The following is a 17,437-nucleotide window of genomic DNA, read 5'->3' on the forward strand; positions in this document are numbered from 1 at the left end:
AAAGAAAAGTTACAATTGTATACCCGACCCTCACTCCAAAGTTACAAAATCACAGCTATTATCTCCTGGGGAATGTCTTTCACTATATGGAGAACCCCTGTCTTCATCAGAAAACCAGAACTAGAGCGGTCAGGATGCAAACAAGCTGGATATATCACAGCTTCTCCTCATCTGAGCAGCTGGTAGAACTAAAAAAGAGTGTAGCTAGATAAACACTTCTGAGATTTCGGCACACTGGAGTCCTGCAAGAATTTCTATTAACTTCAGTGGCCCATAAAAGAAAGCTAAAATAGTATTTTTTATTCAAGAGTCATGTTTTGCCTAGTCTTTTGTACAATATCCTGTGCAACATTTTTTATCATGTGCTTTCTTCCAAGTATAATCTTAACTTAAAAAAAAAATCTTTGTTGAATGTACCTGCAAGTTCACTTCAAAGGTTAAAATAGTGCAATATGCATGGCCATGCAGCACTAGGGTAAGGGAAGAAGTTAGCTGGGCAAATGCCATTTTTTTGTCAAAGACTACCTAATGTGCCACACAGTTCCTTAGATAATAAGTACTTGGCCTACAAAATACAATAATTGAAACTAATTAATATCTAGGTAAAAGTCTAGAAAACCTGTGGGTCACATTGATCAACAGTGAGTCCCTTATGATAGCAGCTTATTTCTTTGTTTCTTTATATTTAAAACATTTCCAAATCACCTTTCCATCCAAATGGGGTCCCCAGGGTACCAAAACAGAAAAGAAGCAACTAGAAACCTAAAAAACAGAACTAAAGCAAAGCATAAATGTCAACATGACAAATTAAATGATTCAAAGTTACCTAGTAGGAGCCAATTTACAGCAAACTATAGTTTATATAGACCACAGTCCCTAATAATGTGTCCAGGTAACTTTGTGAATCATCTCCATAGGCTGCATAGAAAAGCCCTCCTGAATAATTTAGTTTTGCCTAGTTGATTCTGCCCGTTCACAGGTTGGCACCTCCAGAACACCCTGCTCAGAAGAGTGAAGCTGCCGTGGCAGAACATAGAGAAGTGGTCTCACATATAGGAGGGTTGAAGGCTATGAAGGGCTTTGCATGTTATCATTGACACCTTAAACAGAGCCTGGTAACTGATGGGCAACCAGTGGAGTGACTGCAGAATGGCAGTAATATGCATGCCCCACAATAATAGCTGAGCGGCACCAATAGGAGTTTCCAAATCGATTTTAAGGATAGAACAATGTACAGTGGATTACGGTAGTCTAATCTTGATGTCATTGTGGCATGGATCCAAATGGCCAGAACAGCCATATAAAGGTAAAGGGCAATTTTATTTTTTAGCTAGACTGAGTTGGAAGAAAGCTTTTTTTTTTTTGCAACTGTATTAACTTGCTTCTCAAATAATGTTGAGTTCAGTATAACCCCAAGGCTCTTAACTGAGTTGTTAGTGGTCAGCTGAACCCCATTGAAAGTGGGGTGTATAAATAATTCAAAGTTACCCTTGAGACCTTTGCCATCTCAATCAACATTAACTCTGTCTTTCCAGAATTCTGTTCAATTTGGCCTGACTTAGAAACTGAAGAGCTGCTTGGAAGAATGTTCTCCTTGTATGCAGAGCAGTTGTGTCAGAATCTCGAAACTTATCCAGCAGAATGCATCATTAAAGAAATATCTCTGGATCCTGTACAGCAAATGGGCAACCACTGGGAATTTGTTAGATTATAAACTGATTGATGGGCTTTTGTTTCCAGGCAAACTACTTGCTCTGTGCATATGAATCTCTACCCAGAAGCTGACTAATGTTTCCAGCATTAGTGATCATGTAGATGTTGCCAAGTCAGACTTTCCAAAAGGAAGAAATTCTAATGAATGACATTATGGAACATGCTATGGATGTCTTTTTCCTTCTTTGCATTTCTGTATGGCTTAACAGCAGCAACAGTGCTGGTACTTACCTGCCAGGAGGATGGTGCATCCAATCACTCTCTGTCAGTGGGCTCCTCCCTGCTCCTGGTCCATCTGCCACCCAAGATGCTTCCTCTTCCCAGCTTCTTTCCAGAGACTGGGGTTCTTCTGGGGCTTGATCGCTCAGGTACAACTTATCCTGTCTTTTCCTGGGTTCTTCATCAGCCTGTCTGTTCCTGGGTTCCTCAGCAGCAGCTATCATGGGTGAACACTGGTTTCAAGCTATCGGCTACCTTTTTTACTCCTGAGAGAGGCTGAGCGGGGTCAGATTGATGGAGGCCCATCTCTCCAACACATGGCTTCAACTTCCTTGTCTCTCCACTGGCCAAAATGGTGTTGGAAAGCTGTACTGGTATGTATCATCACAAAAATACCCCCACTTAATAGTTTTAAAAAAGGTAAAGGTATCCCCTGTGCAAGCACCGGGTCATGTCTGACCCTTGGGGTGATGCCCTCTAGCATTTTCATGGCAGACTCAATATGTGGTGGTTTGCCAGTGCCTTCCCCAGTCATTACCGTTTACCCCCCCCCCCCCATCAAGTTGGGTACTAATTTTACCGACCTCGGAAGGATAGAAGGCTGAGTCAACCTTGAGCCGGCTGCTGGGATTGAACTCCCAGCCTCATGGGCAGAGCTTTCAGACTGCATGTCTGCTGCCTTACCACTCTGTGCCACATGAGGCAATTCCCTAAAAGTATCCCTTCTGGATACTTTCACATAGATAACATATGAACACAGATATAGTTTATCAGCAGTTACCCCATAATCATGACAACATAACCATGTTTAGCCATGGCAGGAAAGAGGGTGGGAAAGCCAAAGCTGTATCTTGGTTCATATCCTGTGTCACTGGGGGCAGCTGGGGCATATTATCTGGAGGTCTTTTGTAATACAAGCTGGCCCTTAGTTTTCAACAAGCTTTATGATGCTGACCTGTTCTGGAGTAATATTGTTCCATAGAACAAGGGACAATGGTTTGCATCTAATGAGGGGAACTGCTAAGATTTAATTGCACCTGTATATCATACACATTGATGGTAGAACACCGCTAGGTAGAAGACTATGGTGATATTGTACAGGGTCACTGAAAGAATTATAACAATCTATTATTTGTTTAGGATACTCAGAATCTCTTTATCTATTGCTGCTTAATGACTACACACAGAAACAGCAGCCAGCATTCCTCCTAGCTTTTGAAATGAACAGTAAGACAAGCAGGCAGGCTTGGCACTTCTGAGGAAGTCACAAGGGAAAATTGCCCTGCACACACACAGAGGTACTCTTATTAAGACTGAAGGTCAGGCCACCGGAGTTGCAAAAGACCCATTTATTTCAACATGTATGAAGTGGTTGCAGGCACATGTTTGCAGGGATCCAAATTAAAGAGCAAAATACCAAAAGGAGCTGCTAAATCCCCTTGTACTCACAACTAATCTCCCCACAGCTTCTTTCCTAATGCCACCTTTTTGGACAGTGAGGGGAAAGTTACAACTATGAATATCTCTTCCCACTTTCTTTTTAGCAAACATCTCAGCAACTAACCCCAAATATAAAAGGCATGAGAAGCAAGCAAGAGAAGACCCTCTTCTACTCAGCTTCAATTTACAGGCTCTGCTGATGCATTTAGTGAAAAAGACATAGACGTGTAATGGAGAGTCAGGTGTAGCTTGGACCTTTAAAATGTGAGTATCCGTTTAGCTGACCCAAGTATCAAATTCTAATTCTTAACTTTGAAAATTTCACAAGTGAATGGCAAACTGGGCTGAGAAAATGTGTTTCTAAAGCAAACTCCTTACCTGTTTCTCTTTAAGTTGCAATAAGCCTTTGCACAATTTAAAAGATGCTTGTATAAAGCAAGAATTCTGAGAAGTAACATCACATGGCACAGAGTCTCCAATTCCAGTTGCCCCTTTGAATCTCAAACTGAAGGGAAGTAAAGGAAGGCCACTCAGCGTTGGCTTAAGTGTTTGCGCATGCATACTTTTCAACCTTCCCCCTACATGAGTGTCCTGCATAAATGCCACTTTCAGGCCCCTGCTAATTTTGGACACCTAATCTCTTCTGACAGGGGTAGTGACTCTGTTCTGTTTGTCTCCCATGTATGCGCATCGCAGTAATGCATGTTGCTTAGAGTGTCAGACTAAGATCTGGGGGACCCAAGCTGAATCTTCACTTAGCAGTGGAAGCTCACTGACCTTGGGACAGACACACACTGTCAGTCTAATCTACCTCTGAGGGTTGTTTTCAGGAAAAGAAGGGAACGATGTAAGCTGCTGGGGAGAAACGCAGGGTATAAATAAAACTAACAAACAGCCAGAATAAGCCAGAGGCCCACAATAAATTACAGGTAGGAAGCTCGGGAACCAAAAGGAATGCTCCCCTTCAAGGAATAAGGTTTTCATGGCCTGCAACAGACAACTTGCTCATTTCTGTGTTCCTCTTCCCCTTTCCTTCCTGAATTGCCTGGGAACTGTTTCCCTGACCCAAATCTCCCTCTCCAAATATTTTGGAGTTAATGTCCCTCCAGCTGGGACCTCCTACTTGCATCCGGGTTCGTGGGAGTGAAAATTATGTCAGTTCATGTGCTTGACCTCACATTAACCCCTGCCATGCCTCCAAAATTCTGGCTTTCCTTCTCAGAGGCATCCTTACTTTGAGGTTTTAGGTGCTGGGCCAATTTCTCCATCCTGTTTCCCCTCCTTTAATTAACTTTCCACATCCCATGCCTCTTGGAGCAGTACTTTTTAGACTTCTTTTGGGGTGGGTGGGATATTTACTTTTGCTTACTTTACATTTTTTCCACATGCCCCAATAGAATTGGCTCAAAGTCTTTTTCTTCTCCATGTAGGGTAGTAGCAGGGCAACTCTGAGAACCAGTGGGTGTAACCCATGCCTGTCGACACCTCTAGGTATGCTCTGGTGGCAACTGGGTCATCTGGAAAGGGGGATGGACAAAAGACATGCCCCTCATCTCTTCCAAGTGGCTCCTCTGTCAATGGATCAACCTGAAAACCAGGAAATTCTCCATCTTGGTCTATGCATGGCTTGACTTGGCTGCTTTGGTGATTGATGCAAGCCACCCTTTTTACTAATAGTAAAAATAATACTAATAGTACTTGAGTAATGGTAATTATGAGGATTCTCTGAGCATGTGTGGCAACACTCTAGACAAGGCTGGGGGAAAACCAGGGCCATCTGCAAGGGGGAAAGATGGGATATGCATCAATTCAATAAAATTATATAACAGCACTACTTGGTTAAAAGAAACACACAGGCGTTTAGCTTGATCTTGACCTTTCTTCATTGGGAGGGCTCTGGCAACGTTTTTTTTTTCAATTTGACAGGCTATTTAAAAAACGGAGGGGGGGGAAAGCCTACCTGTGAAATAGCTGAGACGAAAGCGTTATTATTTATTTTTAATTAAGTCTGGGGGCAACCAGGGCACTGGTCCTGGCAGGAATTCCCCTCCCGGTTCCCCAGGGGGTTTGTGGCGCGAGGCGGCCTCCCCGGCTTCATCCTCTGGCGGGGCTGGAAGCGCGGGTCACCTCTGAGCGCAACCGACAAGGCAGGCGAGAGCCGCGAGCGGCGTCCAGAGTCCGGCTTCCCCTCTCGCAGGGCGCGTGCGCCGGGGGCAGTCGCTCCGGGGTGGCCGCCACCACTTCCTTCTCTTGCCGCCGCGCCCGGGAGTCGCCGGCGGGCTGCGGTGACATTGTGGGGAGACGGAGGAGGAGGAGGAGGAGGAGACTGGGCTGGAAGGAGGCGGCGCTGAGGCCGGGGCGCGCGAGTTGCTTTGCGCCTCTGGCTTGTGCGCGCGGCGGGGGCAGCTGCAGCAAGCCGGCCAACTTGGACCCGGCGCAGCGGCAGGGGGGCTGAGGCGGCGTCTTTGCCCGCGGCGGCGGCTGCTCGCAGCTCCTCTCTCGCGCTCGGCCGGAGGCGGCTGCAAGCGGCGGACTATTAATAGCAGGAGCGCGGGAGCCACTGCGTGTTACGCACCGGCCAAGGCAGGGCTGCTCTCGCCGCCGCCGCCGCTTCCTGGGGAGGCAAACAGGTAAGAAAGAAGGAGCCAAGGGGGAACGGCTGGGCGCGTTGGCTGTGCGTGTGTGGGGAAGCTTCCTCTGGGGCTGGCGGGGGAAGGCGCGTCGGGAGCGGGGGCCGGTGCCTTGCTGCAGGGAACCTCTTCGGCGAAGCCCCCCCCCCCCGACGCCTCTGGATCCCCTCGCAAGTTTCTTCCCGTGGCCTTTTCCCTGCGCAGGGGGGCTCCCGTGGGCTTCGCAAGAGGGTGCGATGCCCAGCGCAGGCTGGCCGGGGCTGTTCGGGCGAGGGCCGGCGCGGTGGAGGTGGAGCGAGGAGGCGCGAGGGCTTCCGAGCCGCTGCTGCCGGACTTAGAAGACCCCGGCGGTTCTCGTTCCCCTACCTGGGATTGCCCTGGCCGGAAAAGGGGACCAATGTTTGTAGTTGTTTCCCCGGGTCTCTGGGAGGGCGGGGGGAGAGAGGCGTCGGCTCCGTCCTCTCCGAGCCATCCGCTGCATTTCCTCCTGGGGAGGAGGAGGAGGAGGATCTAGAATCGGTTTATCGCTGGGTGCCCGGGAAGATTGCGACGGAGGAGTCTGGATTGCAGGGCGCCTTGGCACGAACCGGGCGAGACTGTCATTTGACTGTCGCCTTTAAATAATGCAGGCGCTCCTCGCTGGCCTCTCTTTGGAGCTCGGCTAGAGACGCCGCATCTGGGGGAACTGGTTGGGTTGAGGCTTGATCGCTCGCAACCAGAGAAATGGTTCTTCTCCGAGGCAGCGTCCTGCCCTTCCTCCCCATCTCTGATCAAGGGCTTTCGAAGAGAACTTCTTAAAGTAGAGAGCCTTTCCGGGTTCTTTGGAGAGAATGCCTGTAAGGTGTTTAGTCTGGATGTGCCAGAGCGGATTTTGAGCTCGTGTTTACCCCTTGCACATCTAACCGTGTCAGAAAAGCCAAACCTAAGGTTAAATAATGTTGGGATCTAAAAATATGTGTTGCTCAGATTTTTCTTTCTCTCCCAAAATACTGGACCTTGAAGGCATCCAATGAAACAGGTGGGCAGTAGGTTTAGGGATAGTTAAATGGAAATACTACTTTGCAGACAGCATGATTAAAATAAGGAATTTGCTGACCCAGGATGTCCTGATGGCCACAGGAATAAACAACTTTAAAAGGGGAGTAGATAGATGCACGGAGGATAAGTCTTATCAATGGCTACTAGCCATTGTGATGGAGAGGAACCTCTACAGGAGGCAACATCAGGGAAAGGCCTCGGCCTCTATTGCCCTGTTGCTGGATGTCCAGCATGAGACAGGATGCTGGACTAGATGAACCACTGGCTTGATCCAGTAGGACAATTCTTATGTTAGAAATGAAACATAGAGGTGGCTTTTGGAAGTAGTACAGTCCTGCATCAAAACAGGATAAAATTAAAGTACCTTCAATAAACTGGTACTGTGCAAATACAGCTTAAATTTATTCTTTACGGGACTGCACTCTAGGTGTACTGATGCTAAAGAACCTTGGATGCCTTTTTCAAAGGAAAAGCTAGTTAAGTGGGGCTCCATCTGGCACATCCGTTTTGTGTGCTTCTGTCTCTGGAAAGCTTTCATACTTGTTAATGATACAGCTAAATGTGTACACTGAAGTCTAATCGAACTTATATTGCTACATGGTGTGTTAAATTTTTGCCCAGGCTAATGAACTTGGTGTTTCTAGTCTTTAAATCAAAGCTCCTCTCCCCAATGCTAATGCTGAAATATTGACTTAATAGTCTGCAGTATTTCTGTGCTGTTTTCATACGCACTCTTTCTCTGAGCTAAAAGACTGTCTCATTTGGAAACACACAACCCAAGCATATTTAGGTAAATGGTTTTAAATGTTCATTGTAATTAATTAGATGAAATAAAACTTTTTTTTTGAAAAGTCATTGTTGAGAATAGATTATTAGCTAAGCTTAATTGAGCTTTTAAAATATAAGTATGTCTATTGTAGTCACTAGCTCTGAATTTTGCTTTAGACTTCTGTTATATAACTTTTTAAAAATTTCCCTTTTCACTAAAAAACTGAACGTCCCAAATGATGTATCTAGAGGGACACTGGGTTGGAGCCAATGCTATCTTCCATTGAAGTGTGTGTGGGGAGGTGTTACTCATGGTGCATCAAATTAGGCATGCATGAAAGTCTGTGTAGGATTGGGGGGAGTTAATTATTGATGAGCTTCTGAATTTGCTCCTGAAATCCAAGGAAGCATATGATTTACACATGGGACTCCTGCAATATTGTTCATAATTATCTGGATACAACAATTCTCCTCATGCAGTAGCCCTGTGGGAAGATGGTGCTGTGTTGAAAATCAAGATTCCTGGATATGGCCATCTGGTGGGGATTGATAAGTCTCTGTTTGTTTGCGCGGATGCCACTGAAATTGGAGGCAGACAACTTGGTAGAGTAAGCTTTACAGCAGAGACTACTACCCACACGTTTTTAAACTTGCCTTATAATAGTCATCAAGGCAAGATTATTTTTGGAAACAAGAGAAGGGCTTGGGCAGGATCTAGGCCCAGGGATATTTCCTCATGTTCTTTGGTCATGCTAATTTCTAGACCATCTGCTTTTGCTGGGGATAGGGTGGTGGTGGAACATGCTATTGAGTCATAGCCAATTTAATGTGGGGTTTTCAGGACAAGAGGTTGCCTCTGTATAGCATAGCACCCCTAGACTTCCTTGATGGCCTCCCATCCAGTATTCAGGGCTGACCCTGCATAGATTCCTAGATCTGATGAAACTGTACAAGCCTGGGTCATCCAGGTCAGGCTGGGAATAGGGTAGGGATGTGTTATAAGATTATGATCGGACTGCAGCTATGATTTGGCCTATGTAGGTACCTGTGCTGTAAATGCTGCAAAGTAGAAAATGACTGAACACTTTAATTAGTGCTTATTAATCTTTTTTTTGATAAAAATGTAAGCAAATTCTGTTGAGCAGATAATGGGAAACATGTTCTCTGTTAGCTGTAAATTGATGGGAAAGTTTCCTTAGACTGATCTCTTTTGTTAGCAATTGAACAGTGTTTGGCAATGGAAACTATTACTAAATTAAAAAAATCAGTTATGTTTTCCTGAATATTTGGAATGTAATGTGCAAGACTTACATAGGCAGATTTTCCTCTGGGATTACAACAATTAACTCTGCAGCTCTTGATTTTGCAGCTACCAACAACTTCTATGAAAGAAACATTTTATATGGCACAATATTCTTAAAAATGTTAAGAATGTTTAATATTACCATTGTATTAAAATTGAAGTGACATAGTAAAAATAAACCCTTTGTAGTCCTCATTCAGCATTTTTCATTTTCTTCTCTTTCCATTAACCTTGGACTGTAAAAGTCATATGATTCAGTATCTTGTGCTTTTATTTGAAACAGGATAGGAAAAGTACAGTGTTTTTAACTGAAGCAAGATTGATCTTCCTAGTTCTTTATCAGTATAAGTTATATTGATGAGAATAGCCCTTGTAAACCGATACAAGGAAAGAGTTTTTATGAGTGATACTGAAGAAAGTGCTTGTAAGGCTTTCCATTGCTCCATGTGTGTGAATGCTGCTAATGAAGAAGTAGAGGCCCAGTCCAGTCTGCTGGGTACTGTGGCTGCTGTGCTTTTTAAAACTCCTGCTAAAAATCCATATGATCAAAGATGGTTGATGGAACTGAGCACCACATTTTTTTTTCAGAGTTTGAGTTTCTGGCTCCCACTTTAATGGTGGATCTTGGTATGCTTTCTTTTTGCCACCATGATTTATATATTGTTGTATGATGTTTTAATGGGATTTTATTGGTGGTTTTATTGTAATTGGGGATCAATTTTGTAACCTGCCATGAGCCCCATGTTGAGAGTGGCAAATAAATAAATAAATAAATAAATAAATAAATAAATGTAGTCAGGTGAAATACCTCAGAGTTCTGGATAAATCTTATGTTAAAGCTCTCACTTATTCCCTTAAATATATATGCAAATAATTATCTGATTTACTACTAATAGAGAGCTTCTACCCTTGATACTATATTTTCTCCTTTGTTATATTTCTTTAACTTAGAAAAAATAGACTTTAAAATCAGTGTGTTTGACAGGTTATGAATTCATGCTTGACATTTTAAAATATTTATTTTTTATTTTAAACTTAAAAGTGGCTCTTAATATAAAACAAATTTATGTTAAAATCTCTTTTAAATTATTTTTTCCTAGCTGGAGCATTGTTTCACTCTGGCAATATTTGGCAGTAATAATTAGGCAGAATGACTGGGGAAGGCACTGGCAAACCACCCCGTATTGAGTCTGCCATGAAAACGCTAGAGGGCGTCACCCCAAGGGTTAGACATGACTCGGTGCTTGCACAGGGGATACCTTTACCTTTATTTAATGCATTAGCCACATTTATTGTAGAACAAAATATTAATTTTACTTTTTTCTACAAATCTATTTCACATGCAAGATGGATAATGATACAATATTAAGGGAATAAAAGAATCCATATACAGGTATTCTCCTAACTATTTCTAGCTTTTCTTTCTCTAGTTCTTTACAAAAATGTTCTATATGCTTAGCTCACCAGGTGAATGCAGTGAAAGCTGGGAGACATTAAACTGTGTGTCTACTGGCTAGCAAAACTTTTCCTTTGGAAAAAAAGTGGGAAGGGGGCAGGCTGAAAGGGAAGTCTGTGAGGGGTGGGCTGCGCCCTTCCCACTTGTTTTTGGAAAAAGAAAGTACATAAATTATGTAATCCGATGGTCTCTGAAATTTAGGAGGAAGTGCAAACTGTGGTGCTTCAAATATGACCCAGATGCTATCCCCCCCCCCACCCCAAGCCTCTAGCTCCTTTGTGTGCATGCTTGGAGTAAGCCCCATTGAATATAATGGCATCTAATTCGGAGTAAACTTGCATTGGTAGCGAAAGGAAAGTGCAAGCCTATCTTCTAGGTCAGTGGTCCCCAACCTTTTTATCACCGGGGACCACTCAACGCCTTTTACTGAGGCCCGGTGGGGGGGAGTAGTTTACTCCTCTACTCTCAATGCTCTCTGATCGCTATGGTAATGTTTAAACATCCCTTCAAAATAAGATACAGACACGCCACAACAATGAACATAAGGAACATTTTTTTTGCATGGAAATTTTAACTCATGACAATGACAAATCAATGGGAACCCTGAGCTTGTTTCTCTGCAACGTGATAGTCCCATCTGGGAGTGATGGGAGACAATGACACCCGAAGTGTGTTGTAAAGGGCTGGGGGAGATGAAGTAAAGGGCCGGGGAGGGGGAGAAGGCGTCCTTTGGGGCCCACCTCCAATTAGTCGAAGGACCACATGTGGTCCGTGGCCCACAGGTTGGGGATCGCTATTCTAGGCTTTCTACTTCTCTTTCTCATTGGGCTACTGGTGCATTGCTGGTAGCATGAAAGTCTCAGATTGTCTTTGATGATATGGAGGGCACTTTTTGATTTGCATTTCATTGTTGCTTCTAGATCAGTGTTCCTAAGAATATTGATGGGTCAAATCTAGCATGCAGACAATATCGTTTGTTCAATGTGGGAGCATTATAGTCCCACATGCTTTCTTGTTGGACTGAACTTTTTTCAGGTGCGTTGCTGGCACCAATGTGTTTGCAGATACAGGCAGTGGACTTTTCAGAGTACTCTTAGCCAAGCTATGGGGATTCTGATCCTGGCAAGGGAGTCACGAAGAAGAAATAGATTTAACCTATTTGTTGCATGTTGTGATACAGATTAGCCACCCAGCCTAGCAGCAGACCTTGGCATATGTACTTGAAACTGAATTTCCTTGGGATTTGTGTTGTGTCTGAGATTTGTGAACTGGTAAATTGCAGGTCCATGTTAGTTTTTCCAATGCTGATTAATATTGTTTTTTTTTTAATGCCTTAGTGAAAACAACAACCTCCTTACAACTAATTCCCCATGTGTTTAGAGTTTCAGTTTTAACTAGATAAATGTTGTCTTTAATTTCATGGCAGGCAGAGAAATAGCTCCCTAAAGAATTCACTAGAACCAGAACCTTGTGTTTGGATAGGCTTTCAATGGTCAAGTACCCTGTATCTCGAGACTTTGGGGGGAGGCGGGTAAGAAATTTAATAATAATAATAATAATAATAATAATAATAATAATAATAATAATAATAATGTGGGATTTTCCTGTTATGTTTGCATTTTACTTGGTTTATGTAATGTAGGCTATATATTTAGTTGTTCACACATCTCATTTCTTACAAATTTCTGTTACAACTGTTAAATCTTTGGGAAAGACGGGAATCCAGATAACTCAGAGGGAGAGATTTTACAGGATCTAGTTAAATGCTGCTTTATCCCATAGGTAATGTATACAAATTACAACTTGGGAAGATAATTGTTTTATCAGGCTCTGTGCATTAACAGAGTGCAGGTTAAACATAGTCCTGCCAGCTAGACAAAGGCTGCCAAGCATTAGTTATTTGACTAGAGCCTTCTGCTTGTGACCTGTACTTATGTTAAATCAATGCCTGCAGAGGACAAACAGGCATGAGTGTGGAGGGCTTGATCACCACCTGTGTGTGACAACCGGCTTGTAAACTGCATGGAGGCAGTGTATGCATATCTGCTTTGTCTCCAGTTATCCTGTTCAGTCATTACAATTTTGGCACTGCAGTTTTGTGTAATGGGAAAACTCTAGCCATGATGTTCTTGATGCATGCTGTTTTGTGCAAATAGCCTTGGGACACACATGCATGGCCATGTGTAATAAAGTTAGAAAATATGCACAATTACCTGTTCACACAAAATTGTCAACTGTGCATTGAGGGAGGATCTCAGGATGACCAAAGAAGGTTCATAATAGGGAGCATTTGAAAAGCAGTTGACTGGATAATGCCCACACTTGTACACTTTTCTCTGGCCACAGATGCTGTGCCCGTGAGCTAGTGACTGTGCTCAGCCAGGGGACAGGATCAGTGCACTCCTTCCTGCCCCCTCCAATGTGAGCTTATTCAATATATGCACAGTTAGTATGGAGAGAGCTTAGGTGGATGGTAATTGATAGGTTAAAGGTGATCAGGCTACAGAACAGCTAGTAGCACTAGGCTATTCACCTAGCCAATGAATCATTTGGAGCCAGAAGACTAGAATGTTCCATGAAGTGAATGACAATAGAATTTGATTTGCATCAAAGATCTTCCTTGGAATGCCAGGACTTCAAGGAGACTATCCTCAGAGATTTTTGGGGGTAGGGAGTTTTTTTCCCCCTAATGATGAAAAGGAGGCCTAGCTGGAGAACAAAATGGAAGACAAGAACTGGGTGGAAGCAATGAAAAAGATAAATGCAGATTTATAGAGAAATATATTTCTCACTTATGGAAAGAGATGGCATTTATCTTTTATGTTATCCTTTCTTAGACATTTTTGCTCACACTACATTTTTCTTTCTGAGAATAGCTGGTTTTTATACCCTGTTTTTCATTACCCAAAGGAGTCTCTAAGCAGTTTACAAATATCCTTTCCTTCCTCTCCCCACAGTAAACACCCTTTGAGGGAGTTGGGACTAAGAGAACTCTGACAGAACTGCTCTGTAACCATAGTCCTAACAGAACTGTGACTAGCCCAGGGTCACTCAGCTGGCTGCATGTAGAGGAGAGGGGAGTCAACCCTGGTTCTCCAGATTAGAGTCTTCTACTCTTAACCACTACACACACAGTGGCTCTGCAATTGATGGCTTTAATTACAAGTAAATGAAAACACTCCTTTTTCTGAAACTGGTGTTTTTTAATGGTTATTCTGCCTACAAAACCCAAGCTTACCCCATGCATACTAACCTACAAATTGAAGGCTTGGGGAATCTTTCGTAGATTTGAGTTACTACAATATAGTAGATTTTCATTTCATGTGTCAGGATAAGCTCAGGGTAGATTGGAATGAATGCCTAACCTTATCTTTTTTTTTTTTTTGAGAAAGTTACTACCTTGCTGGTTAAGGGGAAGTCTGTGAACATAATTTACCTCAAGAGCAGAAGGGATTATGTCAGTGCTTAGCTCTTGTGGCTGTTTCTTGCATGCCCAGCGAAATGCCAGTTGACACTTTCTGGTTGGGAGGCGAGTTTCTTCCAGGCCAGACTAGACAGGGATTCTGGTTTGGCTTTTTTTTTTTTTGAGGGGGGAGGGAATCATCTAGACATGGAATTGGGGTCACTGTGGGTGGGCAGGGGATTGGCGATGTGATCCTGGAGGTCCCTTCCAGCTCTATGATTCTGTGATATATCTTTATTATATAAATTAAATTACTTAAAGACAAGTTTTTTGTAAGTAGAAGGATTATAACTCTTTACATGCTTCTGCTGATGGCTATGGTAAGACCTTCCTATTTTCTTTTAGGACTGGTGGAACAAGGCTGAAAGAGGTAAATGTCTCATTGAAGATCTAGTGACTTTAGCTGGCTGTGTAAGTTCTACATCTCATTGGTAGAAATGAAGTGCCTGTGGGGCCTATTCTGTCACATAAGATGCTGGATTGTGACTTTCATTAGGTACTAAAGTTTTACAGTATGTTCATGAAAATGAAATAATCTGCAAGATCTTATCTGCAGGAAAGAGAACTGCTAGAAGCATGCACATAAAAAGAATTGTTTGTTATTGATACTTACAACAAAAGTGTACACTAGATGGCAGTGTATAATGCAGGGAGCCTTATGTAACTGTAATTGTTGCAAAGACACAGGTTTTAGGTAATAAGAATGAAGGTTTTATCATTAAAAATACTGATGCAGGTGTTTTTGGAGGGCAAGTTCATTGACAATCACCTATATGATAGGGTTTGTGGCAGGCATTTAAGGCTTTAAAAACCCCTGTAGAGAATTGTGCAGAGAGGTCCTAGCTATAGTGATCTCCCCAGCCCCGTTGTACAGCAGCAAGTGTTCCGTTGAATCCCTCCTATCACAAGGCAATGCCCTCTCCATGCCCCCCTGGCCATATAGCCAAGAAGTAGCTGGTTGAATTCTCATCTTCAATAAATGCCTCTAGGTCCTCCATCAGTGTTCCTGCACATCTTATAATTTAAAATTCTGTTTGTTCATGTATTTTATGAAGATTTTAAAAACAAGTAATTAAAGATACCCCTCTTTCCCCTCTTCTTTTAAGAAGTAGCTACAAGGCTGTGTATGCTCTTCTATGCCTGTAGTGTAAAGATGGCTTGGTTCAAGTGATATAGTAGGTCGTTCAATTGTAAGAGCCTTTTATTTTGAATTATTATATTTGCAGAGAGGGAGAAGAAAGGGCCTGGCTGAATTGTCTTTGAGGAAGAGGGCTACCAGCTCTGGGTTGGGGCATAACTGGAGATTTGAGGGTAGACCCTGAGAAGGATGGGGTTTTGGGAGGGGAAGGGACATCAATAGGGTATAATGCCATAGAGTCCATATTACAAAGCAGCTGTTTCCCTTAGGGGCTCTCCAGCCAGTACCTGGAGGCTGGCAATCCTACTGCAGAATGACTTGGGCAGATATGCACACTGAGCCACAATAGTAGATGATATATTTAAAATGCAGTTTGTTATGAAGAGCACTTTGGAGAAGTAAGAAGTCAAGGAACAGGCTGTGGAGTGCTAGAAAGCTGCTACCTCAGACATCTGGTCAGTTGCTTGTTCTCTGCTGTCTTTTAATGACCATGGTTATATACAGGAATGGGGGGGGGGAGGAAAGAGTGTCATGCCCAAACCAGGGTTTGGCAGGAAAATGGATTCCACAGTCCAGGGCAGTGTTGTGGACCAGAGAAATGATGGTACCAGTAAGGTGCATAATGGATGCTTTATTGTAGATGAGGAAAGCTTAATTCAAGTGAGGACCCTTAATTTAAAAAACTAATCAGGAAATTAACAGTCAAGACTACTATTTTAAAAAATCATGAGCTTAAGGTTATGCCTTTTATTTTTCTTATCTACAGCACCTTAGGTAACATGGGACATTGTGGACAACTATGATTTTACAAAATCCTGTAATCGTAAAATGTTTGAATCTTCGGGTATTGTGTTGGGAAGTGGGAAGTGTCTGTGCACATTCACAGCAATGGTAACAGATATGGATCCTAAATTGCTGTTCTTCCAGCGCTAACAACAGGAACACCACTAGAATTAAACTTCTCTTGGTGCTGGAGTGGATAGTGACTTCTGCCAGTTATCTTTCCTATAGCAGAATCCAACTTTGCTTGGTGGATCTTTAACCTCCAGGAACATTTTTTTCCAGAGGGGATTAAGTAGGGATGTAAGCAAGGTCCTGCTCCAAGGCTTCAATCTACTGCCAGTTGTTAGAATCCAATCCAGTGTGCTGTACATGTACTGCAAGAAATACAATATTAAGTAGGTTGCAGAAGTAGATCTCTATGGTGTATGTAAGGATGTCATTCCCCTGCTGGGCGTGGGAATTCCCTGCTGATCAGCTAGCTGGTGGTAAAACCATGACAGGAAATTGGGGGTTGTGTTGGTAGCAACCTGATGCACTGATGTCACTCTCCATGGGCCTGGGTGTGACATGACCATGTTGTTGGGGAACTTCAGGGATGCTCTGGCATTTGGGTAAACTCTGTGGTTAAGCCAAATACTATAGCGCCCCCTGGATGACACACTGATGTCACTTCCAGGGGCACAGGAATTTATATTAACCTGACACCAGTGATGTCATCACATTGCAGTCCAAGCCCCCCACTATTAAGTTCCACTGTACCCTAGCTGTATTTATTGTATGTGATGCAATGGTACGATTTTTTCCTGTTCTCTGATATTTGTGTGTTTTCTCTTGCGCTCCTTAGCTTTGTTAGTTAGAATTATAGACTGCATGAGATCCCTTATTCTAAAACCAGTTGTTCCCATTCCTGTGTTTTCTTGGTAATAAATTCAGGTTGTTTTGAACAGAGCAGGAACCTGAGTGAGTACCCTGTTCCTGATTCACTAACAAAAGGGAACACCACTGTCTGGTGCAAAATCTTGCAAGAGTAGACGCCTTTTGGTTTCTAAGCTTCCATTTGATGTTGCAGTAGAGCTTCATAACTGAATGGCTTACTTAAACATCTGAATCCTAGCATTTTGCATTTCAGGTTTAATCTTTGGAATATGGAAGAGCCAGCGCATGCATCCCCAGGTTTATTTCATGGCTCTGAACTTGATGCAGGCTTAATCAAAGAAAGGTTTACTTCTTCTTCCTCAGTGGCCAGTTGCATAGAGGAAGTTCTTCCAAGCACAAGTGCTCATGGTTGTGTTTTCAGACTGGATGCATTTGAACAAATGTGTTTTGTATTTACAAATAAATGTGTCCTTATTACGTTAGGAAGCTACAGTAATTCATTATAAATGTTTAATTCGGTATTGGTTCAACTTGTTTAATGGCTCACTAATGAGGTGTCATGGAGTTACTCATGAATATTTATTAAGGTTTTTATCCAAACAAAAGAGCA

The 17,437-nt window shown here is 42.9% G+C and overlaps 1 protein-coding gene across 3 annotated transcripts in view; it reads left to right on the plus strand.

Moving 5' to 3' along the window:
- Positions 1–5,589: 5,589 nt before the first annotated feature.
- The window catches only part of INPP4B (inositol polyphosphate-4-phosphatase type II B), a 291,154-nt gene continuing 279,306 nt past the window's right edge, over positions 5,590–17,437 (plus strand). For all 3 annotated transcript variants that reach the window (XM_077300219.1, XM_077300215.1, XM_077300220.1), the window contains exon 1: positions 5,590–6,002. The gene's annotated coding sequence lies outside the window, so the exon portion shown is untranslated. The remainder of the gene's footprint in view (positions 6,003–17,437) is intronic.

The sequence above is a fragment of the Paroedura picta genome, chromosome 10 (assembly GCF_049243985.1).
Source record: "Paroedura picta isolate Pp20150507F chromosome 10, Ppicta_v3.0, whole genome shotgun sequence".
Taxonomy (NCBI): Eukaryota; Metazoa; Chordata; class Lepidosauria; order Squamata; family Gekkonidae; genus Paroedura; species Paroedura picta.